At 40.1% G+C, this 13,335-nt stretch overlaps 1 long non-coding RNA gene across 4 annotated transcripts in view; it reads left to right on the forward strand.

Annotated features, from left to right (window-relative positions):
• LOC118152797 (uncharacterized) overlaps nucleotides 1-13,335 on the forward strand; it is a 189,659-nt gene that overhangs the window by 159,744 nt on the left and 16,580 nt on the right. For 2 of the 4 annotated variants that reach the window (XR_008480521.2, XR_004741641.3), the window contains one exon: nucleotides 95-6,352. The exons of 1 other annotated variant lie outside the window; for it this stretch is intronic. This is a non-coding gene — a long non-coding RNA (uncharacterized LOC118152797). Of the gene's footprint in view, nucleotides 1-94; nucleotides 6,354-13,335 lie in introns of those variants that run through there. One more of the 4 variants, XR_004741643.3, reaches the window with a different exon arrangement.

The following is a 13,335-nucleotide window of genomic DNA, read 5'->3' on the forward strand; positions in this document are numbered from 1 at the left end:
ATAGATCTCTTGAACTTATTCCTTGTGAGTAACTAAAATTTTGTATCCTTTGACCAGCATCTTCCCAATCCTACATGTACCTTATTTTCTACAGTGGCAAAGCAAGGAAAATTTTCCAGTGAATGCCTAGAAGATCAATGGCCTGGCAGGGGGTTCACAAGGATCAAGGGCCCCCTGTTCTCCAGTGGCAGAGCTTGTGCCCAAACTCAGCTTCCCGAGGACTGTGCCCCTTCCCTGCCTATGCAGCACTGAATCCAGCATCTTGCAAGGTCTCCGGGTACAAACGTGAATGTTCTCTGACAGCTTTGCCTACAGCTGGAACATATAACTGGATGGCAGGTGCTAACATTTCATCTGATCATTCTTCACAACCAAGGCTGTTTTTGACTCTCAATCTAAGAAGACAGGAAGGCAATACCGCTTTCCCAGAGCACAGACATGCGGTGTGTCTGCTCAAGTGCAGCTCTTCCTGGGATGATGACAGAGCAGATACTATGTGTCCCTTCTCGCCGATCTTGGCGTCTAATTCCCTCTTTCACAAAGCCTGTTCCTTCACCTTTATCACACATTCTGGTGGGGATCTCCTTTTGCTCATTACTCTATTACTCCTCACTAGAGAGAATGTATTCAAATGAGAGTCAAAGTGACTGCTAAACAACATCTATGTGAACTTGGAATAAGAATCCGTTTAATTACCCAGCATTCTTAGTTAAGCAGCTCCTGATAACACAGCGTTGAAAATCATTTTCACATAAATATAGGAAAGTAGCAAATTCAAGTAAAGAATGTAAAAGTACTCCAGTCCTACTTTCCAGCTTAAATAAAATCAGGGTAACCACTTAAGACATACTGTGTTTGCCTGTGACCGTGGTCCCATTGCCAGGAAAGGTTCCCTGATTCTTCTGCTGACTTTTTGCACTGCAGTTGTTTTTCCACTCTGAATTGTTGCCAGTACTATTTTTCTTTCTTTTTTTTTTTTTGAGACGGAGTTTCGCTCTTGTTACCCAGGCTGGAGTGCAATGGCGCGATCTCGGCTCACCGCAACCTCTGCCACCTGGGTTCAGGCAATTCTCCTGCCTCAGCCTCCCTAGTAGCTGGGATTACAGGCATGTGCCACCATGCCCAGCTAATTTTTTTGTATTTTTAGTAGAGACGGGGTTTCACCATGTTGACCAGGATGGTCTTGATCTGTTGACCTTGTGATCCACCCGCCTTGGCCTCCCAAAGTGCTGGGATTACAGGCTTGAGCCACCGCGCCAGGCCCAGTATTATTTTTCATGTGTATATTTTCATTCCTCTTAAATTACTTCATAAGTGTATGTTTGATTTTCTTAGTGTATAAGCATCCCAGGGTCAAGAACTACATCTTATTTATTTTGTATCTCTCCACAGTAGACATTAAATAACTGATTTTTAAAACTATATTATTATGGTTAGAATAAAAATATCTTGTTTGAAAAATGTCCAAACCCAATGTCCAAGTATTGGGAAAAAATAAGTAAAACCAATAATTATGTTTCTTTTTACCCATTCATTCCTACAGATAATTTATGATCTTTGTCAAATACAGGCATGAATTATTTTGTGGATCTTGGTATCTTTAGAGAGGCAACAAAGTCCACATTTTTTATTGTCTCTTTGTCTCATTTCAGGAATCAGTTTTTTGAATTTTGATGGAGGCTGCTAATGCCTCCTCTGTAGCTATTATGATGAGGGCTTCCAAATATACTGTCTTATGTCGTTCTCACATGGCTACAGGGAAATACCCAAGACTGAGTAATTTATGAAGGAAAGGGGTTGAATTCACTTACAATTCTGTATGGCGGGGAAGGCCTCAGGAAACTTACAATCATTGTGGAAGGTGAAGGGGAGGCAGGCACCTTCTTCATAAGGCGGCAGGAGAATGACTGCAGGAGGAACTAGCAACACTTATAAAGCCATCAGATCTCATGAGAACTCACTGTCATGAGACCAGCATGAGGGAAATAGCTGCATGAGTCAGTTACCTCCACGTGGTCTCTCCCTTGACTTGGGGATTATGGGGATACAATTTAAGATGAGATTTTGGGTGGGGACACAGCCAAATCATATCACATACTTACTCATCCTACTGCATTTTTAATTAGGAACAGATTCAAATCAGAGAAATGTATTAGTGAGAACGGGAGGTAGTTATTCCTCTCTTCTCAAGTTTGTGTGAGCATAAATAGGGGGAACCATCCCTGATCTTTGGGTAGTGTCCATTAGCCTTTCAAGGTATGCTTGAAACTCCCTCAGATTTTACTTTGGCACGGAGGACAGGCTCACCAAATGTTTTCACATGGTAATATCGCTAAATAAAACAGAAAGCCACCACTAAATAAACACACAGCTTCAGAAATAGAGCTTTACCACAAAGCACTTAGCCAGCATGGATTTTTAAATGCATGTTATAGATGTACTGATGCAGTGAACCTATTAAACCTTAAGATGTTTAAATTAGATTTTGGAATCAAATATTACTCGTCAGTAATCCAAGGATTTTTATCCCCCCTCCAGAAGTTTGATTTAATGAAAAAAAAATTCCAAACTTATGTTTCTTTTAAAGTGAAAGCAAGTTTATTAAGAAAGTAAAGGAATGAAAGACTGAATTATTCATGAGTTTTCTGGGAAGGGTTGGCAATTTCCCCGGAACTGAGGGTTCCTACCCTTTTCAAACCATATAGGGTAACTTCCTGATGTTGCCATGGCATTTGTAAACTGTCATGGTGTGGTGGGAGTGTCTTTTAGCATGCTAATGCATTATAATTAACATATAATGAGCAGTGGGGATAACCAGAGGTCACTTTTATCGCCATCTTGGTTTTAGTGGGTTTTGGCCAGTTTCTTTACTGCAACCTGCCATAGTTATTTTGATTGCCTTTCTTGCATCTAGTTTGGTGAACAAACTAGTTTTTGGTATCTACACTATCTTTATGTTGAAACATGGGCGTTTCAAGATGAGAAAAGGCTGGGAGAGCAGGAAAGGGAGAAGGAGAATGAGAAAGATTGCAAAGAAAGGAAGGAAGAAAGGGAGAAAGGAAAGCCAAGAATTGGAAGAAGGGGTTTGAGGAATGCAAGAATACAGAGGAGGATGGAAGAGAAAGACTAGTCTGGGAAAGTTTCTCTAAACCTATAGGAACTGGGCAATTACATCGAAAATGTCTCAGATGAATAGCCCAGGAACTCTTTGTTAGAAAGATGAGCACAGATTGCCCGTGCTTTTGTGAGCAGAGGTCATACTCCCTTTCTAAGCAGCCCCTATGTGGATTTTGTGGGCATGGCCCTCCTCTGTAGAAGATGCTGATGCTACTCGATATGTTTCCCTTTGGTTCTTCTGCCATATTCTTGCATGGCTTTCACTCCCCACAGCCAGCATCATTGAGTCTCCTTGTCTGAGGACCACAACTGTTCTTGGGCTATAATGACACCTTCAACTAGGCTTCCTCTCCACATTCTGAAAGCTGGAAGTGCCCGGGAACATACATCCTCATCTAATTCCCCATGGTTGTCCTTGATGGGGGGTAGCTGATGGATACAGTGTTATCAGTATTCCAGCTCTCTTGTCCCTTCATCTCTGAGGTGTGATTGCTGTGTCTCTATAGTGTCCTCTGCAGGACTGAGCTGCCTTCCCTGCCTTTCTCCACTTCCCTATGCCTCTCCTGGTTTCCTAAACTCACTTGCTAATAAACCTGATGAAACCCCATCTCAGGGATCTGGGATCTTGATCTAAGACAACCTGATTCACCTACAAGCCAAGATTATTCCAACAACCATTGAGATGTTTCCTTGGTCCTCAGAAGTGACCCAACAGTGTGGAGGATTTACTCTATGTGTAGGTCTACATTTGTAATTATAGGCTACATTCCCGAAATACAGTCTCCCTCTGCCCATACTTTTCCCTTCCAGCACTTGGCTTCTTCACCACTTGTGTCCTGGAATATGTGGGCATCTGTCTTGAACCACATCCTTGGAGACCTCTGCCCTCACAGTCTCCTTGCCCCTCCCAGACTCTGTGTGGTTGCCAGAGCTCGGCTCCTTCTGCAAGTCTAGCAGGCATTTTTCTTCAGACCTGGGTGTGCTTGGGAGTTGGCTCAATTTTAGCACCCATCCCTTTAACCACTGTCTGCTGGCATCACCTCTGCTGGAATGGGTTGGAGCCCACAGGAGCGAAAGGCAGATTTCTTCACTCACAGCCTGTGGTTTGAATACACATTTATTACCCAACCCAAGACAGAAGTTAGAATTGGAGTTGGGGGGAGTGGGCACTGAAGTAGCACCTGAGTTTTTATAATTTTGAAAGAGGCAGCTGAGGTTATGTTTTCTAGCCCTTGTGATTTCATAACAGGAATGCTCTGAAGTTCTTGTGGCTCACCATCTTCAGTGAATCAGTTCTCAGGAATCTAGTTTAGAGGGGGTCATTTTTAATCCAAAAGTACTATTGAAAGTATGTCTGGATCTACTCATTTCTTCTTCCACTTATATAAAAAGAGAATGGACAATCACGCTCCTTTTCAAAGTTAGAAAATGGGAGTGGTGATGACAATTTGTCCTTAATAAGGTTGTTCTGTATGAATCCAAGCTGGGGATAGCTCTCTGCTGGTGGGTTTATGGAACAGACAGATGCATCCCATCAGGAAGCCAATTGGAAGCACAATTTCCTCTAAAAAACCCTGCAGTATCTATTGAGCACCTACTGTATGCTCAGTAATGTAGGGACAGGTGATATTGGTGCCAGTGGCGATATCTTATAGTGACTTTATTTGCTCTCCAGGAATTACATTGCTTGTAAAATATGTTAATTTTGACATCTTTGACCAAGAAATTTTATTGCAAATAGTGACATAAGAAATCATTCCTGGATAGAGAAATCTGAGAATTTTATTTAAGTTGTTGCATTCTTGAAATAAGCTGTCCGGTTATGTTGGAGATTCCCATGTCAGTGGTCAGCTGCCTCCTTCTTATCCTAGTTGCAGAAAAATTGCCATGAGCCATGACTTTGGAGGGAGCTGTTTCTTTTTTTGTTTTAATTAATTTGTCCATAGGTTATTGGGGTACAGGTGGTGTTTGATCACATGAGTCCATCATCTGAGCCCCAAATCTCCTTAAGATGATAAGCAACTTCAACAAAGTCTCAGGATACAAAATCAATGTGCAGAAATCACAAGCATTCCTATACACCAATAACAGACTAACAGAGAGCCAAATCAAGAGTGAACTCCCATTCACAACTGCTACAAAGAGAATAAAATACCTAGGAATACAACTAACAAAGGATGTGAAGGACCTCTTCAAGGAGAACTACAAACCACTGATCAAGAAAATAAGATAACACAAACAAATGGAAAAACATTCCATGCTCATGGTTAGGAAGAATCATTATCATGAAAACAGCCATACTGCCTAAAGTAATTTATAGATTCAATGCTATCCCCATCAAGCTACCTCTGATATTCTTCACAAAACTAGAAAAAAACCACCTTAAACTTCATATAGAACCAAAAAAGAGCCCATATAGCTAAGACAATCCTAAGCAAAAAGGACAAAGCTAGATGCATCACACTACCTGAATTCAAATTATACTACAAGTCTACAGTAATCAAAACAGCATGGTACTGGTACCAAAACAGAGATATAGATTAATGGAACAGAACAAAGCCCTCAGAAGTAATGCCACACACCTACAACCATCTGATCTTTGACAAACCTGACAAAAACAGGCAATGGGGAAAGGATTCCCTGTTCAATAAATGGTGTTGGGGAAACTGGCTAGCCATGTGCAGAAAGCTGAAACTGGACCCCTTGCTTACACCTTATACAAAAACTAACTCCAGATGGATTAAAGATTTAAATGTAAGAGCTAACACCCCAAAAATCTAGAAGAAAACCTAGGCAATACCATTCAGGACATAGGTACATGACTATGTTCTTTAGTGGTGATTTGTGAGATTTTGGTGCATCCTTCAACTGAGAAGTATACACTGCACCCTATTTGCAATCTTTTATCCATTACCACCCTCCCACTCTTCCCCCAGGTCCCCAGAGTTCATTGTGTTATTCTTATGCCTTTGCATCCTTGTAGCTTAGCTCCCACATATCAATGAGAACACATATCAGTGAAAACATACAATGTTTGGTTTTCCATTCCTGAGTTACTTCATTTAAAATAATAGTCTCCAATCTCATCCAGGTCTCTGAGAACGCCATTAATTCATTCCTTTCCATGGCTGTTAATAGTCCATCATATATGTATACCACAGCGTCTTTATCCACTTGTTGATTGATGGGCATTTGAGTTGGTTCCATGATTTTGCAATTGCAAATTGTGCTGCTGTAAACATGCATGTACAAGTATCTTTTTCATACAGAGACTTCTTTTCCTCTGGGTAGATACCCAGTAGTGGGATTGCTGGAGCAAAAGGTAGCTCTCTACTTTTAGTTTTTTAAGAGATCTGAGAGCTGTTTCTGGTTGTCTTTTTTTTTTTTTGACAATCAGCAACATCTAAAATTATGAACATTATGTACATATCCTTGTCTTTTTGACATTATTAACTTAACCTTGTCTTTTTTATGCATCTTATTTCTTGAAATCTCTTGTAAGTAATCAGCTTTAAAATATTTAAATGTAATTATTTGGGCCATAAATTAATGAAAATAAACATTCCTGAGAGAGATATCAAATTGGAACATATAACCATTTTTTTCTAAGAGCAGTTTTTAATTAAATGATTATTTCAAAACTATCAAGCTTGTTTAAAAACCAAGAAGCATGAAAGTAAAAAGTACTCACCTCTCTCCTAAAAAAACTTCACTTTCTAGATTTGACCTCCACAGCAGTCTGTATGCGTAACTGAGCTTTAAAATGTTACTTGCAGTACCGAGACAAGAGATTCCAAAGGGAAGGGAAAATCTGCCCAAAGGGGATGGTCAGATAACAATTATATAACTCATGTACCTCTGACAATAAAGGGTTAGTTTTGTGGAGCTAAATAAGGAGGTTTGGGGAGGAAGTTTTTGAAGAGCACTGTTGAGGTATTGCAAGTCTCCCTTCCAAAGTGATGCCTATGGGGAGTTTTAAGATCACTTAAAGTTTTAAGGTACCCTTGAAGTTTTGGGGGTTGCTGGGCCAGTATATAAGTTAGATTTTAATTAGTGTTATTACACATAATTCATTTAATTTGTATAAAATTTAGATTTTTTTCCAAGCAGAAAAATCTAAGAGGTGGGAGTTTGGTTGGCTAGCAGCTCTGAGTGAGGGAGAGATTGCTGCTGGTTGGGAATGTTCTATTCTTCCAGAGTTGGTAGTAGCCAAGGTTGGGTGAGTGTTAACTATGGACTGGATATAGGCTGTATTTAAGGAAAAACCAATGTGGGATCGACTCCAGTCCAGTTCAAGGTGGCAGCTCAGTAAAAAAGGCAAGAGGTGAGTATAGGCATTCCAAGGCTGAGATGAGGAAGGAGCTGAGTCCAAGTGCTGAGTAGAAACAGGGATGCATCTGTGAATATTAATGGAAGTGTAGGAGAAACTTCTTCAGGAATAGGATAGGAGGGGAGGGCTTCTAAAGAACCCATGAAAGTTCCCACAAGGAAAAAATCAGCATAAACTGTGTCAAGACCAGAGATCACTGGCATTAGCTCACTTCAGTACCAAAAAAGGAAGAACTCTTTCCTTTGATCCTTTCCTGGGCTCTAACCCTGGAGGATCAAGAGCGAGGGGAGTGGACAAAGGAGGCAGGCAACTAACGCTTCCCAAGGATGACTTGCTACCCGCAATAGACCCAGAATGGGAAAAAGGGGAGAAATCTCAAATTTAAATCAAATTTGGAGTGTTGATTATTAGATGAATATTACATAATTACTAAATTGAAACTATGTTCTACATCTTAAAATGACTGTAGGAATTTCTATTATGTGGAAGTAACCATGGGCCCTGCCTGAATTTATATCCAGGGTCAAAGGAGAAATAACTCACCTTCACTAAATAAGCATCAAGGGATAAAAGATGGCTCGTGAGTCATACTTGTCTAACATGAGAGTTATACAAATGCATACAGGCATAACTTAGGCATGTTGCCAATTTGGGTCTAGACAATTGCAATAAAGCAAATACTGCAACAAAACAAGTCGCATAAGTTTTGGGCCCAGTGCATATTAAAGTTATGTTTATACTCTACTGTAGTCTATTAAGTGTGCAATTAGCATTAGGCCTAAAAAATGTAAATATCTTTATTGCTAAAAAGTGTCAATGATCATCTGAGCTTTTGGCAAGTTGTAATATTTTTTGCTGGTGGAGGATCTTGCCTCAATTTTGATGGCTGCTGAGTTATCAAGGTGGTGGTTGCTGAAGACTGGGATGGCTGTAGCAATTTCTTGAAATAAGACAATGAAGTCCTTCACGTCACTTGAGTCTTCCTTTCACTAAAGATTTATCTGCAACAAGCAGTGCTATTGGATAGCATTTTACACACAATACAATTTCTTTCAAATTGGAGTCAATCTTCTTAAACCATGTTACTGTTTTATCAACTTGGTAGATGGGATACTCCATTTTTTTTGTTACGGTTTCCACAATGTCACAGCATCATCACCAGGAGTAGATTCCATCTCAAGAAACCATTTTCTTTGCTCATCCAGAAGAAGCAACTCCTTATCCATTCAAGTTTTATCATGAGATTGCAGCAATTCAGACCCATTTTCAGGTTCCACTTCTAATTCTAGTTCCATTGCTGTTTCCACCCCATCTTCAGTTACTTCCTCCACTGAAAGCTTGAATGCCTCACAGTCATCCATGAGGGTTGGAATCCACTTATTTCAAACCCTGTTAGTGTTGATATTTTGACCTCCTTCATGAATCACTAATGTTCTTAATGGCGTCCAGAATGGTGAATGCTTTTCAATAATTATGGCAGCTACAGCCTTACAAAATGTGTATTTAGAATAATAAGACATGAAAGTTGAATTATTCCTTGATACATGAACTGCAGAATGGATGTTGTGTTCGCAGTCATGAAAACAACATTGTTCTTTTTGTACATCTCAAATAGAGCTCTTGAGTGAGTAAGTGCATTATTATCAATGAACATCTTGAAGGGAATCTTTTTATTTTTTCACTGAGCAGTGGTTTTCAACAGTGATATTAAAATATTTGGCAATATCTGTTCCATTCTGTAAACAGATATTCTGTCATCAGGCTTTATTGTTCCATTCATAGAGCACAGATAGAGTAGAATTAGCATGATTTTAAAAGCTCAAGGATTTTTGGAACAGCAAATGAGCATTGGCTTCAACTTAAGCTCACCAGCTACATTAGCCCCTAACAAGAGAGTTGGTGTATCCTTTGAAGCCAGGCGTTGACTTCTCTGTGGCTTTTAAAGTCCTAGATAACACCTTCTTTTAACAGAAGATTGTTTCATCTACATTAAAAAACTGTTGTTTATGTAGCTACCTTCATCAGCAATGTTAGCTAGATCTTCTGGATAATGTGCTACAGTGGCTCCATGAGGACTTGCTGCTTCACCTTGCACTTTTATGTTTCGAAGATGGCCTCTTTCTTTAAAGCTCATAAACCAACTTCTACTAGCTTCAAACTTTTCTTGCATAGCTTCCTCACCTCTTCCAGCCTTCACAGAGTAGAAGAAAGTTAGGGTCTTGCTCTAGATTAGGCTTTGGCTTAAGGAAATGTTGTGGCTGCTTTGATCTGCTATCCGGACCACTAGAACTTTCTCCACACCAGCAGTAATGATGTTCTGCTTTCTTATCACCTATGTGTTCACTGGAGTAGCTGTTTCAATTTCCTTCAAGAACTTTTCCTTTGCATTCACAGCTTGGATAACTGTTTGGCCTGAGAGGCCCAGCTTTTGGTCTATCCCAGCTTTCTCCATGCCTTCCTCACTGTGTAATCATTTCTAGTCTTCAGTTTAAAGTGAGAGATGTGTGACTCTTCCTTTCACTTCAGCACTTAGAGATTTGTGTAGGGTTAAGTGACCTAATTTCAGTATTACTGTGTCTCAGGGAATAGAGAGGCCCAAGGAGGATAGGGAGAGCGATGAGAACGGTAGGGCATGGGGTGAAGCAGTGAGAACATAGACAATATTTATTGACTAAGTTTGGAATCTTTGTGGGCATGGTTCATGGTGCCCCCAAATAATTACAATAATAACATTAACGATCACTGATCACAGAGCATCGTAACAGACATAATAATATTGAAAATGTTTGAGATACTATGAGAACTACCAAAATGTGACACAGGGACATGAAAAATGGTGTTGGAAAAAGGGTGCCAATAGACTTGCTTGATGCAGGCCTGCTACAAATTTTCATTTTGTAAAAAGCACGTATCTGTGAACTGCAATAAATCAAAGCACAATAAAGAGATATGCCTGTGTATGAAAGCACAAACACACATACACGTGTATCAAAATTACAGTTCTCAACACGTGCTCAAGGATTAAGTATTCACTGGTGTCTACTCTAAGAACAGCAGTAATCTTGACTGACTTTTCTAAGAGCAGGACATTACAAGGACCAAGCAAATTGACACCTAGATAATATTCAATAAATCTTCTTAGAATAGCATGTCATTATATTAATTGTGCTCATTTGGACAGTTACTTCATTATTCAGAGTAATTAACAGGTAAGTCTTAACCGACAAAAGACATATCTTAAAATCTCAGTAGCTTAACCAGTAAATGTTTATTTCCTATCACCTCTCTATCTGATTCTGGTGGAGAGGGCTCCTTCATCTGGAACCCATAGCCTCCATGAGACTGAGGCCAGAGCCCAGCCATGTGGCCCCAACCATGGGGCTGAGGAACTCAAAGGAGTGTACAGTGTTTGGAGAGCACTTGCTTTCTCTGCCACAGTGATTCACCATATGCTCATCAATATTGATCGACCAACTATTGTGTAAATCAGATGCTTTTTGGTAGAAAAAAATCACAAACATTAGAATCAGACCCATCTGGTTATGATTCCCTACCACTTGCTAGATATTAATAATTAGCAAGTTTCTACACCTTTCTGAGTCTTATTTTCCACATCCATAAAATGAGAGTAGTTATATGAACCCCCATAGGATGATTATACGTATAAAACGAGATACATATATAAAGTTCTTTGCGCATTAGTGATATGAATAAATGCTGGGTTTCTTTTGCTATGTTCCTACAGGGCGCTACTGGCAGAGTTATACAAGACAGAAAGATTTCTAAGTAATGGTCCTCATTCTCAAAGAGTGTGCAACCTTGGAGACAGCAGCAATGCAAGTACACAAATACTTAAAATAAAAGGCATTATGAAAGAGCTAGAGAGTTGATAGAAATAAGAGGTTCTCATGAGAACACCCCCGAAGCCTTTCAGGGGTGCAGTGAGAAGAGGGAGAGCATTAGGACAAATAGCTAATGCATGAGGGGCTTAAAATCTAGATAATGGGTTGTTAAGTGCAGCAAACCACCATGGCACATGTATACCTATGTAACAAACCTGCACATTCTGCACGTATATCCCAAGACTTAAAGTAAAAAAAAAGATACTTATTTTAAAAAAGGAAATAAGAAGCCCTATAAGAATTTAAAGAAAAAATTGTCACTGCTGTCTATAGAAGCCTTTCTGGAGGAAGTTATATTTGATAATTCTTTTGAAGAATGGAGAGGTCTTTAAAGTAACATGGGAGGATTTGGGAATTGTATGTTGCATTAGTCAGAGTTTTCCAGAGAAATAGAACCAATAGGATGGATGGATGGATGGATGGGTGGATGGACAGATAGACAGATAAAGATATATAGGGGATTTATTATAGAAATTGGCTCATGTGATTATGGAAGCTGAGAGTCCCATGATACGCTGTCTGTAAGCTGGACGACCCAGGGGAGCCAAGGGTATGACTCTCAGCCTGAGGGTGGGTGCAGGTGCTGGTGAAAGTCATGTAGTCCAAAGGCTGGAGAACCTGGAGTTCTGATGCCCAAAGGCAGGAGATGAGTGGTCTAGCTGCAGAAGGGAGAGAGGAAGTTTGCCCTTCCTCCACCTTTTTGTTCTATGTGAGTCCTCAGCAGATTGGATGATGCCTACCCATGTTGGTGAGGGCTGATTGCTTTTGCTCAGTCCACTGCTTCAAATGCTAATCTCTTCCAGAAACACGCGGAAATAATGTTTAACCAGCTATCTGGACATCCCTTAACCAAGTCAAGGTGATACCTAAAATTAACTACCATGTATGTAGAAAGAAGTATTTGAGTAAAGAGGCAAAATTAAAAAAAATTTAAAGACTATGTAGTGGACCAGACATAGATCAACTTTGATAGCAAGGGAAACTTAAGATAGGGGAATGGTGAGAAATAAGGCTGAAAAAGGCAACGTGTAAATTGGGGGTGGGGTCTTGAATGCTTGCAGAAAGAGTTTGGACTTGATCCGATAGGTAATTGGGGAATAATTACAGATTTTCAGGAGTAGAGTAACAGTGTCAATGTGATGTAAGTAGAATGATACAAGACTTGATGACAAGTAAATATTAACAAAAGTATTTTCCCTTCTCTTTAGCAGGGAAGAGAACCAAGAGAAAAAGGATCTTAGAAAAGGTTTCGTCTACCCTTGATAATTTGTAGGTTAAAAAAATTGAGACCAGAGAAATTAAATGACCAGCCTGAGGTTACTTGATGAAGCAGAAATGGTACAAGATGTTCTGATGTCATCATTTTGATGCAGTCACTTTAGTGAGCTCTTCTCAGTGCTTTGTTAACATTCTAAAAGCCCAAAGCAACCTGGGATTCTCTGGCTGCCCTGTGTTTCCTCTGAGGGGGAAACTAGCCCAAATGCCCTTGAAATGCCATTGACTTAGCTTCCTAGAATTCCCAGACCTGATTCTATTTTAATTCACTCAGTATCTGTTTGCTGACCACCTGGTGTATGCCAGGCACTGCATGGGTGCTGTGGATATGACAAGGTTGGCTTCGTGAGATTCCTGCCGTTAGATAAAGCATGTGGAAATTCAGAGAAATAAGAGGATATTCTAGCTGAGGTTTTTGAAGAGGAATCGTGAGGAAAGTATGGTCTGAAGATGAGGTTCACAAAGGAATACATGTCTAAAGTTAGATATCCACACCCTGGGAAAACTGGCAGCAGGGAGGTATCTGAGACACCCTTCAAACTGCTCCAGTAAGAGCTTGTCTACTTCCCCTGCCTGCGTAAGCAGCCTTGGTTCCTAGTGGGTATATGTGTGGGAGATTGCAAGCGTACATAAAAAACATTTGTATGCACACATGCTTCTCTCTCATACTTACAAACTCATCGCAGTGGAAATTTGTTTTTTCCTCTGCCC

Source organism: Callithrix jacchus, chromosome 4 (assembly GCF_049354715.1).
Source record: "Callithrix jacchus isolate 240 chromosome 4, calJac240_pri, whole genome shotgun sequence".
Lineage (NCBI taxonomy): Eukaryota > Metazoa > Chordata > Mammalia > Primates > Cebidae > Callithrix > Callithrix jacchus.